Below are 12,182 nucleotides of genomic sequence, written 5' to 3'. Positions count from 1 at the left end.
TCATTTCAGAAGACTTATGAGTCTCAAATTAGACAAGTCCTGCTGTTAGAGAAGTGAGCCAGAACTTATAATATATTATTAATTTAGGTCAAGTACATAAACCAATCACATATTTTGCAAACAAAATACTGCCAGCCCTCACCAAGGATGAGGCAGAGAGGGCGACTCTTCCACAGGTTGACCCAGGAGATCAGTTCCTTCTGAGAACTTGGAAGGAAAACTGCTCAGAGAACTAACTGCTGCCTAAATGGAAGGTCCCTATGGAGCAATCCTGGCCACTCTAACTTACAAGGAGTCCCTAATTGGGTACATCTTTCCAGATTAAAATTCCTTTCTCCTGACTATCCACCCGACTATCCAGAAGACCTAGAGTCATCTTACTCCTTTGAGCCTTTAGAAGACTTTAAATATCTATTCAAAAAAATGAATTTATAACTGATAAATAATGTGGTGACATAGACTCCTATTTACAATCTTTGTGGCCATAGTTCTGCTTGCCCTCTACAGCTTTACTCAACCCCACTCCCACCTCACCAGAGAAACACCTTCTCTGCCCCATTGAGTCTAAAAGGAGAGCCTCCATTACCAAAATATTTCTTTGGGAAGGGAAGCAAATATAAGATAAAAACAGAGAGGGAGGAAAACCATAAAAAACTCTTAAATACAGAGAACTGAGGATTGCTCAAGGGATGTTGGGTTGTGGAATGGGCTAAATAAGTGATGGGCATTTTAAGAAGTCACTTGTTGGGATAACAACTGGGTGTCATATATAAATGATGAATCACTAAATTCTACCCCTGAAATCATTATTACACTATATATTAACTAATTGGATTTAAATAAAAATTAAAAATTAAAACAAAAATATTCCTCCTGTTGACTCTAGTCATTTTTCCAGCTATTCTGAACAAGGGTCAATGGTAAGAAAATCCCCTGGTTAATTTCTCCAGACTCATAGCTTCAGGAAATAATCTTTATAACTGCTGGATCTGTTATAGGCACCCACAGGCCAGCCCACAGTTCCCAGTCATTTTTCCTGATGGGCAATCTTTCAACCACTTCTTTTTCTTTCACCAGGGTAAGCTATTCAAGCCCTCAAAGTCTGCATAATAAAAAATGGAACTTACCCATGTATCTATATAACTCCTATGGTAAACTTAACTGGTCGAGTGCCAGTTCAGTCTACATCATGTATGGCCCAGGGATGCCAAACTATCATCTATAATGGCACTATACCAAACAACCAGTGGTCTCTGTCCATTTAATAAAACAAAATTTTAAAACTTATACCCTTCCAAGAGGTGGGCTCTTATCCCCCAACTATAATCATTCAAACAAGCTCCCCAAAAATTAACTCTAGAAGCAATTTAATTTTAGCATTCCTAACAAAGCATATATACTACCGGGTTCTCTTTTTTTATGTGGAGCTCAGCCACCCCCAACTTCTAAAACTCCCTCAGATGGCACATATAAGCTGCAACTGGTGGTAGCCTATTCGTGTGTTAACTAGCATATACCACCAGGGAGAATGTGCTGTAGAAAACATAACTCCAGGCAGCATAACTATATACCTGATACAACATAACTGCCCAAAGTATGCTATAGGTCTAATCCTTGTGGGAACTGGAGCCACTATAGAGCTGGTATCCCCTTGGGGAGGCTTCACTTACAGTGAAGTAACTTGAAGAAATCTCACTTTGGCCTTGGAAGAATTGTCTACAAATAGAGGAGAAGAATTGCAGGATCTTGGAGAATCCTTATTTTCTCTAGCAAATGCTTTTCTTAATAACAGGTTAGCCTTAGATTATCTCCTGACCAAACAAGGAGAAGTCTGTGCCATTATTAACATAATCTATGTAAATAACTATGTGAATATTGAAGCAAATACAAGAAATATTTATAAGCAGGCATCCTGGCTACATCAGTACATCCAAGGGACAGACCCTAACTATATATGGTCAATAATCAAAACTGTCTTCTCCAGTCTCTCTTGGTTCTTACCTTTTCTAGGACCATTAATGGCCATCCTGCTGCTACTTATTTTTGGTACCTATCTGTCTAACCTGTTAGTGAAGTTTGTATCTTCTGGACTCCAACAGTTTCAGGTCAAGGTGATGGTGGCCCAGGGAGTCCAGCCCATCCCAATGGTGGAAGACTGTGGAAGACCTGAGTCCCTAGAAATAATCAGAATAGTCAGCAAGAGGTTTTTTACACCTCCAGATTAGGATAAGGACAACAGCCCCCCACTCAGCAGGAAGAAGTTTCAGAAGATGAGACCTTCAGCCCCTTCTTAGGAATAAGGAGAGTAAAATCTCCAGAGAAATGAGACAGAAGGGACTAAACTCAGGTCCCCTCAATCCTAACTGCAAAATCCAGTGTTCCTTGGCTGTCTCCATAAAAAGAAAAGCTGACACTCCATGCCTCCTAAGTAGTATATCTTGCAGAATTGTGGAAATGAGATGTTTATGGAAAGGAAGGACTCAACTATGAACACTGGTGAAGACTGGATAAAACCATTCTGTGCCAAGATAGCCACCATCACTGACCTTTCTCCAACTTTTCCCCTCATTACAATACTAACAATCACACCCAAGGGTGGAGATTTTACATGCTAATTAGACATGCAAGGCATGAAAAAGCATGATCTTTAAGTGCACAGGTATCAGATATTCCCACCTCTACATGCTTAAACATCACCCTTTTCCCAGCTAAGCCTCCTTAGAGGTTGGTATCATACTTTATTGGCAACTCCCCCAGGATGGCAGGAGAGGTTCTGGGACTCATGGGGAATGTAGCTAGATGAAACCCCTTATAGCTGACTAGCAGCTGCCTGAACCTTTGCTTCAGTGTCACAGTGCTAGGTAAGTCAGCCTCCGGCATCCCAGGGTTCCCACTACCTCATTCAGGCAATGCTTTTCCCTTTGCCCTTCCTTCCCAATTTCCTTTCCTCCTCCTTTAACCTCTCTCTCCTTTTCCATGCTCCTCCCCCTCCTTACTAATGGGGGTGACTGCAAAATAGCTACAGCTTAACTTCTCAGCCTACATACAGGCTGAGAACATGCTTCCTTTGGTTGTTAGCTAACCAGCAGAAGTGGGAGAGGCTCACTTTACACCATGCAGACCTTGGTCAAACAGGCTGTTCCTAGGGCACCTGGGTGGCTCAGTCGGTTGGGCGTCTGACTTTGGCTCAGGTCATGATCTCATGGTTTGTGGGTTTTAGCCCCATGTCAGGCTCTGTGCTGACAGCTCAGAGCCTGGAGCTTGCTTCCAATTCTGTGTCTCCCTCTCTCTCTGCTCTTCCCCCATTCATGCTCTGTTTCTCTGTCTCGATAATAAATAAACATTAAAAAAAAATTTTTAAACAAACAAAAAACACACCCTGTCCCTGAGTGGGGACTACTGAGAGTGGTGGAGGAATTACCCTCACACTGCATAACAGCTGAAAGTCTCAGAGCCACAGGAAACTGTGTTTTTTTCCTTTCATTCCCTGGTTTCAAGTTGTCTGAATCCCATAAGGGATGGGGTGAAAGAGCTGACTCCCCTGGCCTGGTCACCCTTAATGGCAGTGGACAGAGTGCCTCCTTCCACTGGCCCTTGCTTGACTTCTTTCTTTCCTTCTCTCTTTTTCCCTTTGCTTTTTCCAGCTCCCTCCACTCTGCCCACTTTCAACCTGGAGACTCCTTGTTTTGTTACCCTCTTTAAAACTTTTTGGTACCCCTTTGGGTGCCTGGGTGGCTCAATTGGTTAAGCCTCTTAACCAAAAAAAAAAGTGATAGGAGAGGTAAAATTCCCCATGCGCTCACTCTGGAAGGCAGTAGGTATGCAGCAGAGAAGTTTCTTTCTTCTTTCTTCTGTCTGATATAAAATCCAGGGATTGCAAATTGTTAACCACACAGGCCTAATGAGGCCTACATTTGTGTTTAAATAATTTTTTTTTATTTTTGTAATTTTTTTAATGTTTGTTTATTTTTGAGAGAGAAACAGAGCATGAGAGGTGGAGGGGCAGAGAGAGAGGGTGACATAGAATCTAAAACAGATCCCAGGCCCTGAGCTATCAGTGCATGACCTGAGCCAAAGTTGGGTGCTTAACCAACTGAGCCACCCAGGTGCCCCATAAATCAAATTGTTTTATGACTCTTGGTTTTGGCTCAGGTCATGATCTCACAGTTCATGGGTCAAGCTCCACATCAGGCTCTGCACTGATGATACAGAGCCTGCTAGGGATGTTCTCAGTGTGTGTGTGTGTGTGTGTGTGTGTGTGTGTGTCTACATGAATAAGTAAAGTTAAAAAAAAATTCTTGGTATGTCTACCTCTCTGTCCCTGTCTGTGGGCTTCTCTGTCACTGAACCAGTCAAATTTGTCACCCGATTAGATATCATTGTCTTCTGTGAACACTGTCAACTATACTAACACAGACCTGCAGAAGGAAGGGCATTGCTTGCCAGGCATTTTATTACCCAATGTGCTCTAGACATGAGGAGAAAATTACAAAACTTAGAGGCCATCCCTCAGACTCCACTGTCAATCTTGGTAGGAGACACCTTCAAGGTCTATAATAACAGGGACAAGGCAGAGGGAGCCAATAGATGTAGGAGATTGGCAAAAAGACACAACTTTTGGCTGCCCTAATTCATCCACCACTTCCATATGGCCTTAGGAGGCCCAGAAGACCAAACAACTGACAGGTAATCCCCAACCTGGGGTGAAACCAAGGTAGTCAATGCCAGGAGAGACAGACACTGGAAAAGGGAATGCCCTGAGCGCCCCCCCTATGGGACACCCAAAGGCAGCCTTGACCAACCCCTGCTTCTTGATAATCTCTTAAATGAGAGTGCACACACCAGCTAAGGAGACCTGAGACCAGTTCCAGTGTAGTCCCCTGCTTGCTTCCTCCGCTGCTGGGACATTTAATCACCCATGGTATACTGGAGTTATCTGCTGAATGTATCTATCTCTTTTGTAAGACTTGTGAGCTTTCTGAAGACATGATCTGTGTAACCCCAGCAAGTAGCAAAGAGCCTGGCCAAAAGCAAACACTCAATACATGTTGATTAAATGGAATTGGGAAGGGGGAGATCAGAAAAGATTTCAGTGCAGGGCCAGAAAGGTCCATTTGGAGCATCCTACTTCAGACCAACCATTGATAGGCAGCCTCTAAAATGTCCCCCAATCATCCCACTTCCTGCCATTCACACTCTCAAGTGTGGGCTATACTTATTAACTCACTTAAAAAATATATATCATAATAAGGCAGAAGTAATTGGATGTCATTTCCAAGATTAGGTTATAAAAACACTGTGGTTTCCTTCCTGGGCATTCTCACCCTTTGTATTTGCTCACTTTGGGGGACTCCAAATACCATGTTATGAGACAGTCATGTGGAGAGATCCATGTGTGGAAGAGAATTCCACTACCACCACTAACCCCAGCCCCACAAGGTGACAGCCTAACTACAACCTCATAAGAGACCTTAAGTCAAAGGCGCCACCTGGCTAAGCTATACTCAAGTTCCCAAGCCACAAAAATATGTTTATTATTTAAGCCACCAAGTTTTGGGGAAGCTTGTTATATAACAACAGATAACTAATACACAGCTTAGAAGGGGAAAAAATAGAAAATAACAGGATGAGAGACCTGATCATATATACCTGGAAAGCATTCAACTTCTGGACTTTCTGTAATGTGAAATAATAAGTACCCTTAATTTTATATAATATGAGTCATGTTTTGTTTGCAGTAAACAACATCTTAATTGATATAATTCTGAATGTCCATCAGTAAGGGAATGATATATCATATAGTATAATATATTCATATAATATAGTAACATAAAACAATTAAAAGAAGTGAACCAAATCTGTATGTGTCATGGTGAATATCTCAAAACATGATATTAACTTTAAAGTTATAACTTTAAAGCTCGAGGAGAATATGGACTTTATTCTGTGTATTGCTGCACAGAATAAAGAAGAATACCTAGCACCCAGCACAGAGAAGAGGAGAGGAGAATGAGTGACACTCTCAGCATGATTCCACATATGTGAATACAAACTCTTGTAACAGATACATGTAGAAGTATTTTCATAGGACTGGGAGGATATCTGGATATATAATGAGCAGAAAGCATAGGATACTTCTGAAAAGAGAGCTAAAGTTCTAAAATTGGGATCAAAAAGAACTTTACTATATCCTTAATGTCCTGATTTTATTTTTAGAACCACTGTGTAATTAAAAATGAATAAACTTTATATATTTTTTAATCTTTTTAAAAAATGTAATGTATTTTATTTTGAGAGACAGAAACAGAGAGTAAGCAGGAAAGGGGCAGAGAGAGAGGGAGACACAGTATCTGAAGAAGGCACCAGGCTCTGAGCTATCAGCACATAGCCCGACACAGGGCTCCATCACGACCTGAGCTGAAATCGGATGTTTAACCGACTGAGCCACCCAGGTGCCCCTAAATTTTATATTTTAAAACAAACGAAATAATCACCAGAGAGCTTTTAGTGATTGCTGCATCCACATTACCTAATATTTCTGTGCTGATCTCTCCTTCTAAAGCCTCTCTTGCCATTTCTGCATGGACTTTCTTGTTGAGTGGCTCAGTTGGTAAGTGTCTGACTTTGACTCAGGTCATGATCTCACAGTTTGTGGGTTCGAGTCCCGTGTCAGGCTCTGTGCTGATACCTTAGAGCCTGAAGCTTGCTTTGGGTTCTGTGTCTCCCTCTCTCTTTGCCCCTCCCCCACTCATGCTCTGTCTCTCAAAAATAAACATTTAAAAATGTTTAAATAAATAAAGTGGGCCATTTATTAATATTGGAAAAATCACTTACTTACAACTCCTCATGTTCCATGTAGAAGCACTACAGTTAGTGTAATAACCCTGGCCATTCTCTAACTCCTCACTCACTCATTCTTCCCTGAGTAGGGCTGGCTATGTGTCTGACAGCCTTCAGAAAAGGAACTGCACATTTTCACTCAACCCTTTCCTCGATATCTTCCAGATATGCCCAGCTGTATGAAGCACATGTTCTCTATTCTTCTCTGCTATAAGATTTTTGGCACTTCACACCACCCCTCACCTCACATCTCCTCTAAGAAAAGCCAAGACTGTTTAGATGTGCCTAACTTGGGGCAAGTCCATCCAATTCAGGGTTGAAGTATAAGCAAGCTTACTTGGCTAACACACTATTCTTTTAACTGGTTCCAATCTTGGACAAGAGAACAGAAGTATTATTTATAAACCTCTTCAAACCACAATAATTAGGAAGCTTTTTTCACTTTTTTAAAAACATAGGGCTATATATGGCTACTCATTTAAAACTGTAACAAAAGAACAGTATCACAGCACATGTGCACAGCAACCAAGAAAATGCTAGATGAGTTTCAGGTATATACCTACTATACTTATGTTAGTCATAGTGTGAAATTTTTTTTATCTTAGCATTTATTATAGGTTTTAGGTGCCTTTTAATCTATTACACCATTAGGTAGTGTTCTTGATTTTTACTTTGAAACAAAAATTTCCCTCTCTTTTTAAAGCTTCCAAGTTGAGGCACATGGGTGGCTCCATTGGTTGAGAGTCTGACTCTGGATTTTGTTTGTTTTGTTTTGTTTGTTTGTTTGTTTGTTTGTTTTTGACTCTGGATTTTGGCTCAGGTCATGATCTCAGGGTCGTGGGATCAAGCCCCACATGGGGCTCCACACTCAATGTGGAGCTTGCTAAAGATTTCTTTCTCTCTCCCTCTCTCTCTGCCCCTCCCCAGCTTGTGCATTCTCTCTCTCAACAAGGATGGGGGGAATCTCTAAATAGAATACAAACGTAAACAAATAAACCAAACTGTATTGCAATCGAATAACATAACCACACTGAAGGGAAGGAAAAAAACAAAATTCACACTGAAAAAGAGAAAAAAACCCAAATGAATGCAAATGCATACATACACACCCACATACATGTATATTTATGCATATATATGTATCCTAAATCTACATACTAAGAAAGTCTAGAAGCATTGACACTCCAGTAGGAATGAGAATACCTAGACCCCCAGATCTTGGTTTTTAGGGGTGCCTGGGTAGCTCAGTTGGTTGAGCATCCGACTTCAGCTCATGTCATGATCTCATGGTCCATGGGTTTAAGCCCCACATTGGGCTCTGTGCTGACAGCTCGGAGCCTGGGGCCTTCTTCAGATTCTGTGTCTCCCTCTCTCTATCTCCTCCCCCACTCATGTTCTGTCTGTCTCTCTCTCTCAAAAGCAAATTTTTAAAAACATTAAAAGTTCTTTTTAAACTTTTAAAACCATTCTCTACAGAACTAGGACTCAGAGAAGTGGCTGACTCCACAGAAAGTACAAGATGAGCCCAGATCATCTGTTTGTGCAAGAAAGTAAAGAAGTGCTCAAAGAAGATGAGAACATGTCAAACATATAGGAGCCAACCTGAAGAGGGTTCTAGGGTCAAATACAGGACAATATAAAAATAATGATAGTCATAGACTGTAAATCATTGAATAAAATAATTCTTGAGTCTATATTGATATAAATACATAAATAAGCAAGGGAGAATGGACAGTTCTTCTATTAGGTAGAAGGTCAATTAAATAAATGTAGAATCAATGATGAAATTATAAAACCACCATTTGGCAACCAACAGAGTAAAATTAAGGCAGTGTCATCAATGAATGCTAAAACTAGTGGATGTAAGGTTGATAACTAACAAGATATTTATATAATCTTGAAGAATTTCTTCAGAAAATAAGTATTAATTACAAAGGGGAAAATAGTAACTTTACAATAGAGAAAACTGGTGGGCACCACTTAATCAAATGATCAGAGCTATCATCACTAGTGATGAGACATCAATATCATGCACAAGATAATATGATGCCCGTGGTATTGCTGCCAAAATGCATAAACTTTAATCTAACCATAGAGAAACAGAAACAAACCCAAACTAAGGGAAATTCTATAAAATACCTACTCTTCTCTCTTTAAATATATCAGCAGCATGAAAGACAAAAACCCAAGAATTCATCCAGATTAAAGGAAACTAAAGAGACATGACAACTGAATGGAACATATGATTTCGAATTCTCTTACTTTTGTAAAGGAAATGATTGGGACATTTGAATAAAGTTAATAGTTTAAATAACACTAATGTGTCACTGTGATTTTTTTTACTTTGATAACTATATTGTGATTATATATGAAAATGTCCTTGCTTTTGAGAAATATACAAGGAAGTATTTAAAGTGGCAAAGTGGCAGCATGTCTACCATTTGATCTCAAGTGGTTCAAAAATATTATCTATACAGCAAGAGTAGAGACAATGATAGAACTAGAATAGTAATTTTAACATTTGGGAAATCCATATGAAGACTATATGGGAATTCTTTGTACGACTCTGTCAGCTTTTCTGTAAGTCTGAAATTATGCCAAAATAAAAAAATTTAAAAGAACAGGAGTAAGTTACATGATGACTCTGATACAAAGACTTCAATTACCACCTATAATACCCAATTGCAAAATTTTTTCTTTATCTAGACTGCCTCATTGTCAAATTAATTGATTCAATAAATAACTATTATAACTTTTAACCTTGAAAATAACTGTATATTAATAAATTATCACTTCTAATCCCTTTCAAACATTAGAAGTCTATATAGACTCATGTTTGGAAAAAAGAATTCTTCTGCTAAGCAAAGTATACACTGATTTAGTTCAATTTCCAATTCACAGTTTGAGAAATTGAATCACAGTGAGAAAAGACAGCTACTAATTTGCCCAAAGTCCCACAGTTATAAACAAAGTTGAGACTGTCAAACACACAGTTAACCCACAAGAAAATATTAACAATAAATAAGCATTAAAACAAATGTAGAGCATCACAAACAATTAAATACAAAATAAAAGTCCCACAGCACATTTGTTAAATTAGCAAGAACAAATAAAACAGACAAAACAATGTTTTGTGCCTGGGTGGCTCAGTCAGTAGAGCACATTACCTCAATGGTAACAGGACTGTGAGAAAATAAGTATATGTCTTCATTGTGAATGTACTATAAACAAGTATAATCTTTCCTTAGAGAAATTTGGCAATAGCTGTCAGAAATCATAAAAATGATCAGACTCTCAGCCTGAGTAATACTGCATTGGGGAATACATCTCAAGGAGATGATTAAAAGAGAGAACAGACTTGAACAAAGATGATTATAGCCAAACAATATATTTGCTAAAAACTAGAAACAATCCAAAGGCTCACCCATGGGAAAGAGGCTAACTTGAAACAGTCCATGGTAGAGCAATACAATAACAGTTATTACATTACCACATATTAACAAGAGGACCTTGTAGGAAATGTGGCAAAAACCCTACCAAGTAAGGATAAGCTAAAAATGGTGGAATCCTGAGAGACCCTATACAGTGCTGACAGAGAACAGACAATGTGTATGTAGGTATGAAAGAAACAAAGAATTTGTAATTAGTAGGTAATCTAGAGTCGGAGAAATGGGAGGGGTGACCATGGCCAGAAGCCAGTGACTACAACCCCTCAATTCGGGTACACAATGTGACAGGTTTGCTCTCTTTTTTTAAAATAACTTCATTGAGTTAATTAAGTCCCACATTGGGTATGAAGCCTACTTAAGAGGCGTTTGGGTGGCTCAGTTGGTTAAGCGACTGACTCTTGATTCAGCTCAGGTCATGAGCTCATGGTTCATGAGTTCGAACCCCCTGTTGGGCTCTGTGCTAGCAGCAGGGAGCCTTCTTGGGTTTCTCTCTCCCTTTCTCTCTGCCCCTAACCTGCTTATGTTCTCTCTCTTTCAAAATAAATAAACTATAAAAAATTTTTTTCAAGCCTCTGAAAATAGTCTTAAGGACAAAGAGTAAATGAAGAAAACAAACAAACAAACAAACAACCTATTAAAAAATCAGCAAGACAAGTAAGACTGCAATAGCTGAAACAGGACTGCTCTGCTCCCTCCCGTCCACCTCCCAGCTCAGTAAGGTAGAGTTTGCTCTCCAGACTGCTGCAGCCAACAACACAAGGCACCCTTCCCTCAGCTCATGGTCAAAGGCTTCCTTCCAAGGAGAAGCAGAACATCAGTTTCTCATTGTCTCCAGCAACCAGTTGCTGAGACGAAGTCCCTGGAAAATACAGCCGAGAATCCCTACACCCAGCCCCTGCTCATGGAACGGAGGCTCTAAGTTAGGTAAAGCATGTTGTGAATACTAGGGCCCTGATCACCCTTGCCTGAGCTCAAGAAACACAGTAGTTCTGAAGCTATCACCTCAGCCCCTTTGGCCAATTTAGTAGTCTTCGAAGTTTTAGCCACCACCTTTAGTACAGGTGATTCATTAACTAAACCTTTCTTTGTATATCTATAGATCATGCATTGTTTCCAAGAAAGACTTGAAACCAAACCTGCTTGCACAACTTCTGAGCACCTTGATAATTTCTGTAGCTGGCACCATTGAGTCTGCATGCAATCAAGAAGTGTTACAGACCACTGTGCTCACCTTTTACTGATTAACTGCCCTAAAGTTCCTTTAAAAGTCTTTGGGCCAGGCAGAAACCCTGGAATTGCTTTTTGGATGAGACTTTGCTTTCTCCCAGGGGGCCAACCACCTGTAAAGCTCATATTCCTTTCCAGTCAAAAACTCATCTCTTGATATTTGCTTTTCGAGCTATAGGCAGCTGAACTTCAGTTTTTTGTTAACAGTTCCACATCAGGATAGACAGGCCAAGAGGTCCTCAGACCCTAGAATAGGAGCGTCACTCAAAGAGAAGCTTGTCATTGGTCCTATTTTCTAAGCTTCAGAGCCCTGGTTTAGAGATTTTGCTTCCAGGGAAAAAGCAGGTAGGGTGGAGGGAAGGAGGAGAAAAGAACAGGTACCTCCTAATCTCTTCCTAAAGTGACCGACTTCATTTATAACAAAGCTTGAAGAAGTTCAAGGCTAAGGATGCTCACAAGAAAAGCAGTGGTTGGTAAAGCCATTGTGGAAAGAGCAGCCCAGCTGGCTATCAGAATCACGAATTCCAATGCCAGGCTGCGCAGCAAAGAAAATGAATAGACAGACAGCTTATGTGCACATCATATTTGTGTTAATAAAACCATAACACTACACCCATGGAAAAGAAAGAAAATAAAAGAAGAGAAAAAAGAAAAGAAAAGCAGTGG

General features: G+C 40.0%; 1 long non-coding RNA gene across 1 annotated transcript; it reads left to right on the top strand.

Annotated features, from left to right (window-relative positions):
- Positions 1–2,784: 2,784 nt before the first annotated feature.
- On the top strand, positions 2,785–8,486 carry LOC115294767. The gene is made up of 2 exons (XR_003910127.1): positions 2,785–2,861; positions 8,317–8,486. It is a non-coding gene; the product is annotated as an uncharacterized LOC115294767 (long non-coding RNA).
- Positions 8,487–12,182: the final 3,696 nt, after the last annotated feature.

This window comes from Suricata suricatta, chromosome 6 (assembly GCF_006229205.1).
Source record: "Suricata suricatta isolate VVHF042 chromosome 6, meerkat_22Aug2017_6uvM2_HiC, whole genome shotgun sequence".
NCBI lineage: Eukaryota > Metazoa > Chordata > Mammalia > Carnivora > Herpestidae > Suricata > Suricata suricatta.
The sequence above is the reverse complement of the archived record's forward strand: the minus strand, read 5'-3'. Positions and strand labels throughout refer to the sequence as shown.